Raw genomic sequence first — 13,060 nt, forward strand, 5'->3', positions numbered from 1 at the left:
TTTCCAAGAAAGATGTAGGAAAAGATAGATGCACATCGCCTAAGATGTCCTATAATTTGGTAACATGGTTTGATGTGATGGGTAGAGGGGGGAAAGAAAGAGGGAGATAGTGTGGTATAGTGGTTAGACAAGGACTTGTGTGAGCTGTGTTCAAGTCCATACTTGAAGTGGGGAAGAGAGCCACATTCATAATTTTTAAGCTCATTGGAGGCAAGGCAGGATGGAAAGAAAGAAGGAAAGAGAGAGAGAGAGAGAGAGAGAGAGAGAGAGAGAGATTGGTGCGTGCAACTGGGCTGCTGAACTAGACCACCCTGCCTTGTCCTTTTCACTCTAGGTTGAGGGATTCTGCCAAATGCGTTGAACTATTTATAATCTTAAAAGATGATGCTAAGGTGCTACATTCAATATGCCAGGACGTTTGGAAAAATCAACAGTGGCCAGAGGACTGGAAAAGATCAGTCTACATCCCAATCCCAAAGAAGGGCAGTGCCAAAGAATGCTCCAACTACCGTACAATTGCACTCATCTCACACACTAGCAAGGTTATGCTCAAAATCTGACAGGGGAGGCTTCAGCAGTACAAGCTGGTTTTTGAAGGGGCAGAGGAACTCGAGACCAAATTACTAACATGCGCTGTGTGGACCACAGCAAACTATGGCAAGTCCTTAAAGAAATGGGAGTGCCTGACCACCTTATCCATCTCCTGAGAAACCTATATGTGGGACAGGAAGCAACAATTAGAACTGGATATGGAAACACTGATTGGTTCAAAATTGGGAAAGGAGTACGGCAAGGCTGTACAGTGGTGCCTTGCTTAACGATTACCTCTTTAAATGATGAAACTGCTATACGATGACTGTTTTGCAATCGCTTTTGCGATAGCAAAACTATGTTTTAACAGGAAAAATCCACTTTGTGATGATCAGTTCCCTGCTTCGGGAACCGATTCTTCACATTACGACGGTTTTAAAACAGCTGATCGGCAGCTCCAAAATGGCCACCCGCTGTGTAAAATGGCTCCTCGCTGTGTTTTTGGACGGATTCCTCACTTTACAGGCACCGAAAATGGCCGTCCCTATGGAGGATCTTCACTGGACGGTGAGTTTTTAGCCCATTGGAACACATTGAATGGGTTTTCAATGCGTTTCAATGGGATTTTTTATTTCGCTTAACGAGGATTTCACTCTATAGCGATTTCACTGGATTATCCTCTTGAAGCAAGGCACCACTGTATATTGTCCCCCTGCTTATTTAACTTATACGCAGAATACATCATGCGAAAAGCCGGACAGGAGGACTCCCAAGCCGGAATTAAGATTGCCGGAAGAAATATCAACAACCTCAGATATGCAGATGATACCACTCTGATGGCAGAGAGTGAGGAGGAATTAAGGAACCTTGTAATGAGGGTGAAAGAGGAGAGTGCAAAAATGGTCTGAAGCTCAACATCAAAAAACTAAGATCATGGCCACTGGTCCCATCACCTCCTGGCAAACAGAAGGGGAAGATATGGAGGTAGTGACAGAGTTTACTTTCTTGGGCTCCATGATCACTGCAGATGGTGACAGCAGCCACAAAATTAAAAGACACCTGCTTCTTGGGAGGAAAGCAATGACAAACCTAGACAGAATCTTAAAAAGCAAAGACATCACCTTGCCAACAAAAGTCCGAATAATCAAAGCTATGGTTTTTCTTGTAGTGATGTATGGAAGTGACAGCTGGACCATGAAGAAGGCTGAACCCCAAATAAGTGATGCTTTTAAATTGTGGTGCTGGAGGAGGCTCTTGAGAGTCCCCTGGACTGCAAGGAGAACAAACCTATCAATTCTAAAGGAAATCAACCCCGAGTGCTCACTGGAAGGACAGATCCTGAAGCTGAGGCTCCAATACTTTGGCTGTCTCATGAGAAGAAAAGACTCCCTGGAAACGACCCTGATGTTGGGAAAGTGTGAAGGCAAGAGGAGAAGGGGACGACAGAGGACGAGATGGTTGGACAGTGTTATCGAAGCGACCAGCATGAATTTGACCCAACTCTGGGAGGCAGTGGAAGACAGGAGGGCCTGGCGTGCTCTGGTCCATGGGGTCACGAAGAGTCGGATACGACTAAACGACTAAACAACAACAACATGATGAGAACAATACATGGAAACTGGCTGCCGGTAACCTTCTGTGAGTGGAGCTTTCTGTTCCCAGATGACAGATCCCACCAGTCACCCTTGCTTTAGATCTAACAAAGTAGAACTAGTTTGGAGGATAGCAGGAAAGCATTGCTGTTTTTAGCCTCTGCTGCTAAAGACTGAAATAGAGAGGGCTATCTATCCAAGTGAGGTAATGCAGGACTTGGATTGAGAGATTGGGAGCACTGAGCTAACTGGGAGCTGTCCAGCAGAAGCACTGCTGAATTTTCCAAAACACATCGCTGTAATGAAAGGATGGGCAATTGTGGCTCTCCAAATATTTGAGACTGCATTTCCCATAACCCTCCCTATTGATCAGGGGTCATAGAAGTTACAAGAAAAAAGAAAAATATGTCTAGAGGGCTACTGTTGTGTATTCTGTTGTAGACAATACAGTCTGCCTTAGTGTAAGGAAAGCCATCGTGTTTCTAAGGTCGTTTAGACCACTGGTTCTTAACCTTGGGTTACTCAGGAGTTTCGGACTGCAACTCCCAGAAGCCTTCACCACCAGCTGTCCTGACTGGGGTTTCTGGTAGTTGCCGTTCAAAAACATCCAAGTAAAAACGGTTAAGAACCACTAGTTTAGACCCCTCTCATTCTGTTTATCTTTAGGATGAGAAGCAGACAGATGGGAATTGATCTTGGCTGTTATTCCCAGTTATGCCAGGATTTTATTTATTTATTTATTTATTTATTTATTTATTTATTTATTTATTTATTTATTTATTTATTTATTTATTTATTTATTTGATTTTTACCCCGCCCCTCTAGACCATGTCTACTCGGGGCGGCTTACAAAATAAAACAAAACAGTATAAAATATATAAAATCATAAAATTACAACTACAATTTGAATTTAAAACAATTAATTTAAAGAGAGGATTACCAAGATGGAATAGCAAAGAAAAAAAAAGAGAGAAAGGCTTAATTGACTGGAGGGAAGGCCTTCTTGAATAACTGGCTTTTAAAAACACCCAGCGAGGGTGCCAGCTGAATTTCTGTTGGGAGGGCATTCCACAGCCAAGGAGCCACCGCCGAGAAGGCCCGGTTTCTTGTTTTTTCCTTCCGGGCTTCTCTCGGCGTCAGACCCCTCAGCCGCCCCTGCTGGCTATGTCGGGTGATTCGGGTAGATCTGGGTGGGAGAAGACAGTCTGCCAAATATTGAGGTCCCAAACCGTTTAGGGCTTTATAAGTGATCATTAGCACTTTGAAGTCAATGCGGAAACGGATGGGCAACCAGTGCAAAGCAGCCAGAGTGGGGGAGATATGCTGGTGTTTTCTCACCCCACTAAGGAGCCTGGCTGCTGCATTCTGGACCATCTGAAGTTTCCGCGTCAGCCTCAAAGGCAGCCCCACGTAGAGTGCATTACAATGGTCTAATCTCGAGATTACGAGCGCATGGACTAGAGTAGTGAGGGCCCCCGATCAAGATATGGTCGCAGCTGGGCAATCCGCCATAGATGGAAATAGGCGGAGCGGACCACGGACGCCACCTGGGTTTCCATGGTAAGCGCCGGGTCCAGATGTATTCCCAAGCTGCGGACCTCACTCTTTGCAGCAAGGGTCGTCCCTCCAAAGGAGAGGGAGTCACCTATGCCGCTGACGGAAGGGCCGCCCACCCTCAAGACCTCCGTCTTGTCCAGGTTCAGCCTCAATCCATTTGACTGCATCCATTCCAGTACAGTGTCCAGGCAGCGCTGGAGGGACCGGACGGCATCCACTGAAGTTGGTGTAAAGGAGATGTAGAGCTGTGTATCATCAGCGTACTGATGACACAATGCCCTACACCCCCTGATGACCCCGCCCAGCGGCCTCATATAGATATTATACAGCATTGGGGAGATGATCGACCCCTGTGGAACCCCACAATTGAGATTCCATGGGGTCAAGACCCTCTCCCCAAGCTTTACTCTCTGGGGGCGGACCTCCAGGAAGGAGTGGAGCCAGGCAAGTGCCAGGCCACCGACTCCCAACTCGGAGAGCCTCCCCAGGAGGATACCGTGGTCGACGGTATCAAAGGCAGCTGAGATGTCGAGGAGGACCAACAAGGACATGTTGCCCCCATCGGCCTCCCTCAACAGGTCATCGAACAGTGTGACCAGTGCCGTCTCTGTACCATAGCGCAGCCTGAAGCCCGACTGAAATGGGTCCAGAGCATTGGTTTCGTCCAAGAGCGCCTGAAGCTGATCTGCCACCACCCTCTCAACCACTTTGCTGAGGAAGGAAACATTGGTGACGGGCCTATAATTGCCAATTTCGTCCGTCGCCAAATTTGGTTAATGGGCCTAATGAGTGTCTCCTTGAGGGTGAGGGGGACCTTGCCCTCCTGGAGAGACCCATTAATTATTGCAGTGGCCCATTCAGTTGTTACCGGCCTGGCTGCTTTGATTAGCCAGGCCGGGCAAGGGTCGAGAGAAGAGGTGGTGGCCCGACAGCGATCAAGCGCCTTGCCTACCAAATCTGGTGTTACAGGCTGAAAGGAGTCGAGAATAACCGGGCAGGACGGAGCGCTGGACATCTCTGCTCGATCCATTGTATTTAAAAAAGGAGAAAGGTTACGGCGGATGGCCTCCACTTTGGATTTAAAAAACGCTGCAAATTGGTCAGGTGAGATGCTAGTGGGAGGCCCTTCACCCTGACCAATTCTGGATAGATCGCGAACTATACGGAAAAGTTTCGCCTGCTGGTTAGAAGCTTCGCTTATCCGGTCAGCGAGGTAAGACCTTCTAGCAGCCTTTACCTTGGCTAGGTAAGGGTTAGTTGCGATCCTGACAGCTATCTTACTATAGTCTGTCGGTTTCTTTCTCCAAGCGCACTCTAGCCGTCTCCTTATTCGCTTCATCGCTTGTAGATCCTGACTATACCAGGGTCCTGGCCGAGCTCTGCTCCTGAGAGGGCGTTCGGGTGCAATCGTGTCAACAGCCCTAGTAGCGGCGGAGAACCAACCATCGACCAGAGCTTCGACAGGAGCACCAGACAGTTCTGCTGGAATCCCTCTCATGGTATCCTGAAAACCAATTGGATCCAGTAACCTTCGAGGGCGGACCATCAAAATACATCCATGCTCCTTCTGAGGGGAGAACGCCATTGTGAGGTTACATTTTATTAGGTAATGGTCTGACCATGACAAGGGGACTGACACAAGGTCAGTCACCATCAGACCACGCTCATTACACTCGGTGGAAAAACCGATTCCCAGTTCTTTTAATTGTAGTATCAACACCTATAAAAATTCCTAGTCCTTGCACATTAAATTGGGTTGTTGGAAAAGATTGACTGGGGAGAAAACAAGAAGTGGGGTGGATTTGTGGATTTGATCCCAACATGGATGACAAATTCTTGAGCATGTGGATCCTTAATTCTTAGTGCCCTCTTGACACTCTGTTTTCCGATTGACTCCATTGGGTGGAATTCAAATGTTTAGGGGAAAAAGTAGCTGCTGTAACTCTATCTACTTTTGATTTACATATCCCAAACTACTCACATGTATTGTAGTTAATATCTAATCTAGTTTGACCATCAGGTTTGGAGAGTTGTTCAACATGGCCAATGCAGAGAAACACTGTTCACATGCCTAGTTTTAGACACGTGGTCATTGGAAACATTTCCACGTAGTGACCCCTCGTGCATGACCGTAAAAAGGCTCAGGCAGACTCACTGCGGTGTTAAGAGGTACCTTTTATTAATGCTTCTCAATCAGAGATTGGTATCCTTAACTTTTTTTGGTTTACAGCTTAGCATTTTTCTGGCATGGAAAGTAAAGGGCAGAGATCTCTAAGAGGTACAGATGGAGCTTTACGACTGCAGCACAATGAAAGCTCAAGGAGAAATTAGACAGCTGCAGTCATTCGCCTCCTGTCAAAAGGTGGGGCAAGCGCTGAGCTGAAAAAGTTACTTTTGGAAGTACAGCTCCAGATATTTAAAATCTAATAAACTATCAGGTATCTTATTTAAAGAAAACATCACTTTTTTTTTTCAAATATGTGCATCGTCTTGGAAACTAACACATAAGATTGAACTGAATTGAAAAAAAAAAACAATAACAGATTTTTGCATGACAGCACAAGTCAAGTATCCCTGGCTATGTGAATTTAATATCTTACACTGGCTGAAATCTGGTTGCTTAGAGAAGTAACTCACACTAGAGCAGGCCCATTGAATTAGTGGGCATTTGGTGAGTCACCTCCTCTCTAGGTTCCATTGATCCAAATGGTCCTACTCTAGGTATGATTTACTATGCTAAGCTAAGTCACAACTAGAGTCAGCCCATTCGAGTCAAAGGAACTTACAGAGGAGTTGACTCACCAAGTTCTTGTTGATTTAATGGGGCTACTCTGGTGCAACTGACTATGCTAAGCAACAGGATTTCAGCTCCTGAAGCAACAAAACAAAACACGGACCGTTTCCCATACTTAAATGAAACGAGTCGTACCTCTTCCTCAACATTATTGAGGTTAGGATTTCTATTCTTATAGTAGACAAGAGAAATCTCTTCCAAGCAAGACCATACCAGCCCCACATTTATTGTTCTTCTGTCTCTAGAGGAAGAGGTTTTCATTGAGGTGAGTCTTTGGCAGTGCAGCTGCCAAAGGTAAAATGGGTTTTTAATCTAGGCAAGTGCTCTCCTGTGGAGTATTTTATATTTTGTAAAATAAATCATAATTTTAGTAAGTTGTCTCATGTTTTAATTAGGCTATTTCATGCTTTCAATTTCAACTAGTTTTATTCATTTTATGTTTTTCTCCCTAAGTCCCATTTTTTGGCAAGGAATGTTGAGATCTAATAAATGTATGAATGAAGTGCTATGCCAGGGTTTCATTTCCCCCCTTTTTGCCTTTAACATCTAAAGCAGGTCACCTTATGTAGCTTAATCCTATGCTATAAATCCTTTTTCTTACTCCTCTGTGATGTGATTCCATATGTGCCTTCTGTTGAAAGATATTTCTTCTTCTCACATGTGCCTCTGGTGAATAGGTCAGAGTTGCATTACTCATTATTTGGAGAGAATCAGGTCATTGTTATCCTTATAACTGCTGGATAGCTCAGTGGTTTATGTCTCTGGCTGCAGAGCCAGAGGTTGGGAGTTTGATTCTCCGCTGTGTCTCTTACGAGTACAGCCAGCCTGGGTGGCCTTGGGCAAGCTGCACAGGACTGCAACTTGTTTTCTGCAATGGGTTGCTAACTGTAGGAGCTAGAAGGCAAGAACATACAACAGGAGCCTTTCCATACGGGCAAAATCTTTACCTATTGAATTTGGTTGCTGCAGATGGGTAAGAGTTTCATTGGATTCTTTTTTATATATAAGAACCTTGCAAAATCCACAAATTTGTCACAGAGTCTTGTATTCCAAATTTTGCCTCTTCCTATTTGGGCTGCCATCGTTTGTTTCTCTTTTCATGTTAGTTGGAGTGTTAGTTGTCAACAGGCATGTATCTCCCCTCCAGTTGCATTGCAACACTGGATATGTAGTTTTGTAATTATATAATTCCCAGTATGTTGTAACAGATAGAGTGACAGACTAGGACTCTGGAGAACAGGGTTGAAATCCCTACTCAGCTATGGAAACTCACTGGGGGTTTGGAACTGGTAAAAGGTAAAAGGTAAAGGTTCCCCGTGACAATTTTTGTTCAGTCGTGTTCGACTCTAGGGGGCGGTGCTCATCCCCGTTTCCAAGCCATAGAGCCAGCGTTTTTGTCTGAAGACAATCTTCCGTGGTCACATGGCCAGTGCGACTTAGACACGGAACGCTGTTACCTTCCCACCGGGGTGGTCCCTATTTATCTACTTGCATTTGCATGCTTTCGAACCGCTAGGTTGGCGGGAGCTGGGACAAGCGATGGGCGCTCACTCCGTTGCGTGGATTCGATCTTACGACTGCTTGGTCTTCTGACCCTGCAGCACAGGCTTCTGCAGTTTAGCCCGCAGTGCCACCACCCTGGAACTGGTAAAACCATCCTTTAAATATCTCACTTACCTTAAAGGCCCTATTAGGGCTGCTATAAGTCATTACTCACTAGAAGGCACATAACACACATAACTATACTATAACATAGTTATTCATAGCGCCACAAAATTTGATTTTAATTGCAATACTGATGTTACTGATGTATTAATTGGCAACTGTTTAATTAGTGGCCTTCGTCTCTCCTCTCCCCTCCCCTTCACACTGCATTGTTGATAAGGTTTCTCTCTCCCATGCTTGTAATGAAAGCTGAAAAATTGACATGCAGTTATATGATGTAGGGATGGGATTTTTGGATTTCTTGGATTACAAATGATAACATTTTCCATTCTGGGAGTTCCACCTGATTTACACCTTACACACACAGAAATGGGGCTCCTGTGGTGTAGGGGGAATGCCTCAGTGGGAAGGCTTTGGGACTGAGCTAGGCCAAGGTCCACCCAGTTGCCTGTTCAGAAAGAAAGCTCCCAGCCGACACCAAGGCAGGAACAGGAAGCTTTAGTAGAGCTAGGCCTAGCTTAATCTCAAAGCTAAGGCCTCTTCTCCCACGTGAGCCACATATAGGTGTTTGTACATCAGGCAGTTGTTCTTTATAATCCAAGAAGTAAAAAAAATGTATATCCCTATTGAGTGCAATGTGTGGGTGTCTGTCGGTTGTAATCTCCTGGTAGAACAGATCTTTTGGAAATTGAATCTTGAGTGTCTGTTGGATGGTTGGTACATTTTCACTCATGCATGTTTTTAAAAGAGCCATGGCTCACCTTGCATACTTAGCATCATCAGTACGCCAACCTCAAGGCATGAACCTGCAAAACCCTGAATTAATAGGCCTTGACTTGCCTTTTGAACCTGTGAGCAGCAGGCCCTGCTTGGCTATTACAAACACATTTATTACGTTATAGTTTGGCAGCCATCACTGGCATTTTGCTTCAAGCAATGGTCCTTCCACCTCATTTATTTGGTAATAACTTTGAAGCCTATTTGTTGAAGCCTCTAGCAATTTCCTTTCATCATTCTTGTCTAACTGCTGCAGCTAATCACACTCTTGAAGCATGACACCTTCATTTCTCACCGAGCTGCAGGCTTCCTTTAATATTCTGTCCCACCCCCTTCTTATCATCTTTGTTGGTATCTTGACCAACTTGGTCAACCATGGTTGTGTCAAGATAATGGCTGGGACAGAGAGGTCCATACAAACCACTGAGCCACAGTACCTTGACTTTCTTGAAGTGGGTGACTTCCAAGGATGGCTGGGAAAAATCCTCCTGCCCTGTCCTTTCCCAACACTTTGATTCCTGAGTGCTTGAGTCTAGAAAATACCAAAACTCACAAAGTTGCACTCTTTTAACTTGTACACCAACCTTGCCAGGTAGGGAAACTAAAAATACTGTACTCATGAATGTAAAGGGATACAGTAGGTGACTGAGGGAAGACCTGGATTGAGTACCAAAATAACTAGACAGCTAGGATTTTTATTGTTTTATTAAAGATGTTGCAAAAAGTAAAAAAGAAGTTCAAATCAGTTTCAAAACGTGGCTCAAAAGGTGCAATAGCAATAAAAAATGGTTATGCCAATCCACATTTAAAAACGTTTTGAACCTAGGGGATTCTAGAACAACTTCCAAAGAAAATGATAAAGTTAACTATCCTGCATTGTTACCATTAGAAATGTACATGAACTGCCAGTTCATTGGTTCATGCTGGTTCATCCTTCAGACGAACAGGTGTTTGGTAGTTCCCAGTCCTGCCTCCTCTGGCAGTCAGCCACTTAAAGGCAAAGGAAATGCCCTGGCTTCCCTGCCCTGCCTTCTCCAGCTGCTGGCAAATAGAAGGGGAAGATATGGAGGCAGTGACGGATTTTACTTTCTTGGGCTCCATGATCACTGTGGATGATGACAGCAGCCATGAAATTAAAAGACGCCTGCTTCTTGGGAGGAAGGCGATGACAAACCTAGACAGCATCTTAAAAAGCAGAGACATCACCTTGCCAACAAAGGTCCGCATAGTCAAAGCTATGGTTTTTCCTGTAGCGATGTATGGAAGTGAGAGCTGGACCATAAAGAAGGTAGACCGCCGAAGAATTGATGCTTTTGAATTGTGGTGCTGGAGGAGACTCTTGAGAGTCCCCTGGACTGCAAGGAGAATAAACCAATCCATTTTGCAGGAAATCAACCCTGAGTGCTCACTGGAAGGACGGATCCTGAAGCTGAGGCTCCAAGACTTTGGCCATCTCATGAGAAGAGAAGACTTCCTGGAAAAGCCCCTGAAGTTGGGAAAGTGTGAGGGCAAGAGGAGAAGGGGACAACAGAGGACGAGATGGTTGGACAGTGTCATCAAAGCGGCCAACATGAATTTGACCCAACTCTGGGAGGCAGTGGAAGACAGGAGGGCCTGCCGTGCTCTGGTCCATGGGGTCACGAAGAGTTGGACATGACTAAACGACTATACACAACAACATTTGCTGGAGGTATTTTTGTACATTTTAGAAAATTTGGTGGAGTCATATGCCATCTATAAAACATCTTATACATTCTTTAAAATGTACTGATTTTTAAAGTTTAATATTATTCTGCCCACTCCTGAGTTAATGTGAATTGGTGGAACCCCATTCAATTCAACTTTTGCCCTCTCCTGTATTTGCTTACAGCTTGTTTCCTTGCTTGCAGTTTACCACTGACCACAAAAATTATTTCATGGTCCATGGTTCTCCTATAATCAATGAAACAGAAGGATAGAGCTGAGGGCTGGCTGTACGCTGATGATCCCATTTCTCTCTACATCTCTGGATACTCTCAGCTCCCAGATTCAATTTAAGAGCTTATAGTTTTTAACCTTGGGTGCCCATATGTTCTTGAACTAAAACTTCCAGAGGTGTTCACCGCTAGCAGTGGTGTCCAGGATTTCTGGAAGTTGTAATCCAAGAACATCTGGGGATTCAAGGAGAATGTGTTCTTTGTGTGTTTTCTTCATAGGTTTTCTCAAGGACTTATATTTTGCTATAGACCAAATTGGGCATTAAAGGGTATTCCCTACAATTAACTCATTAGTATATTTCTCCTCCCACAATAGGATTAACTCAGAGACGTGTGCCTTAGCAATCAGACTTCCAAATTCTGCCCAAGTTTATTTTCCAACAACTAATCACAAAACATAAGACACATAAAGAAAATCATGTGTTGTGACAAATTAACATCTTTTAGTATTTGAGGTAAGCACTTCCTCCAAAAACATGTTCACTGTACAGTATATCTTCTAAGATTTCTGGAATCAACCAATAGTAGGACCTTCTGCCCACTTTACTTTTGTGTTTGCTTTGGAAAGGAACCTAAGGGCACCAGCCTGTAAGTGCTTGGGACCCACCTGAATAATCTGGGGAAAGCTGTCTTTGCTTCTTTGAATCTATAGCATTTGATTCTACTCTGATATTATTCTAGAGTTCACATGACCTGACATCCTTATATCAACATAATATTTTCTCCATTCCATTTTATATAGTGTGGTTTGGGGCTTTTTCATTATGTTATTATACCCCAGTAATTTTTAAAAGTGTAATATATAGCCTGATAAAGATTTTTTTATAAGTATGAATGCTTGTTCATGCATTCAAAGAGTTCTCTCTTTTTTTGTAGAGGTCCTTCCCTACGTTTGCTATAAATTAGGTAGGTTTCATAAAAAGAGGATGGTTTAATTAGAGCCATATTGTTAGATCAAAAGACAAAAAACTGGGAAAGTTATTTTTCAGATGTTAAAGTCGTCACGGAAATGCTGGCATGGGCATTTTGTGTGTTATAGTCTGAAAAGTAACATTTCCAGGCCTTGGAAAAGATGAGATAGCCATCAATGTCTTTCTTTAAGCTGCTAGGCAGTCTGAGAAATACTCAGCTATGGTGTTCATTTTCATTGCTACTTTTATGTGAAAAGTAAACAGATTCTCTTTCTTTCTGCAGGCATAAATTGGGGAGAAATGCTGAACCACCTTCTCATCATAAATACAACGTAAAGTACCAACGATCACAATTTTACCAATCCTCTTAAAAATAAAGAGGCAAATTTCACATTGGACATTCAAATTTCGCACAGGATATTATTTTTTAGCATAGCGTTGACTCCTACCAGTTGTTCCAAATGGGCATGAATGCTGAGTGAGACATGTCTTCAATTCAGAAATTGCTTCTTGTTTCCCTGAACAGCAAAATTACTGGGAGACCTGATATGCAGTCAGTCTCCATGTTAGGAGAGGAAATGGGTGGTTGATGCTGACATGTTTACAAATGAACTGGTGGCCTCTTTCGGACAGAGATTTCTTGGTGCCAAAAGGTAAAGGTAAAGGTTCCCCTTGACATTTTTAGTCCAGTCGTGTCTGACTCTAGGTGGTGGTGCTCATCCCGTTTTCAAGCCATAGAGCCAGTGCTTGTCCAAAGACAGTTTCTGTTGTCACGTGGCCAGAGTGACTACGAAACGCCATTTTACCTTCCCACCAAGGTGGTAACTATTTATCTACTCGCATTTACATGCTTTCGAACTGCTAGGTTGGCGAGGAGCTGGGACAAAGCAATGGGAGCTCACTCCGTCACGTGGATTCGATCATACGACTGCTTGGTCTTCTGACCCTGAAGCACACAGGCTTCTGCAGTTTAGCCCGCAGCGCCACCATGTCCCTATTCTTGGTGCCAAAGAACTATGCAAAAGCCCAACCTCCTCTTAAAAAAACACAAGTTCTCTTTTTGTGAAAACTGCTTCCTTTAGCTATCTTTCACTGTCCTAAAGAGTTCAAGATTGGCTACTTCCTGTCTCCTTCTGTCAGTTCTTTCTAACCCTCAAGTTGCTAACATCTCTCTTTTGAGAAATCCCTCCTCTCTGAGCCATGTGTTCAGGTCTTGAGACATGTGCTTCTACCTAGTTTAGGATAGCTTTTCTCTCA

The sequence above is a fragment of the Pogona vitticeps genome, chromosome 1, assembly GCF_051106095.1.
Source record: "Pogona vitticeps strain Pit_001003342236 chromosome 1, PviZW2.1, whole genome shotgun sequence".
NCBI lineage: Eukaryota > Metazoa > Chordata > Lepidosauria > Squamata > Agamidae > Pogona > Pogona vitticeps.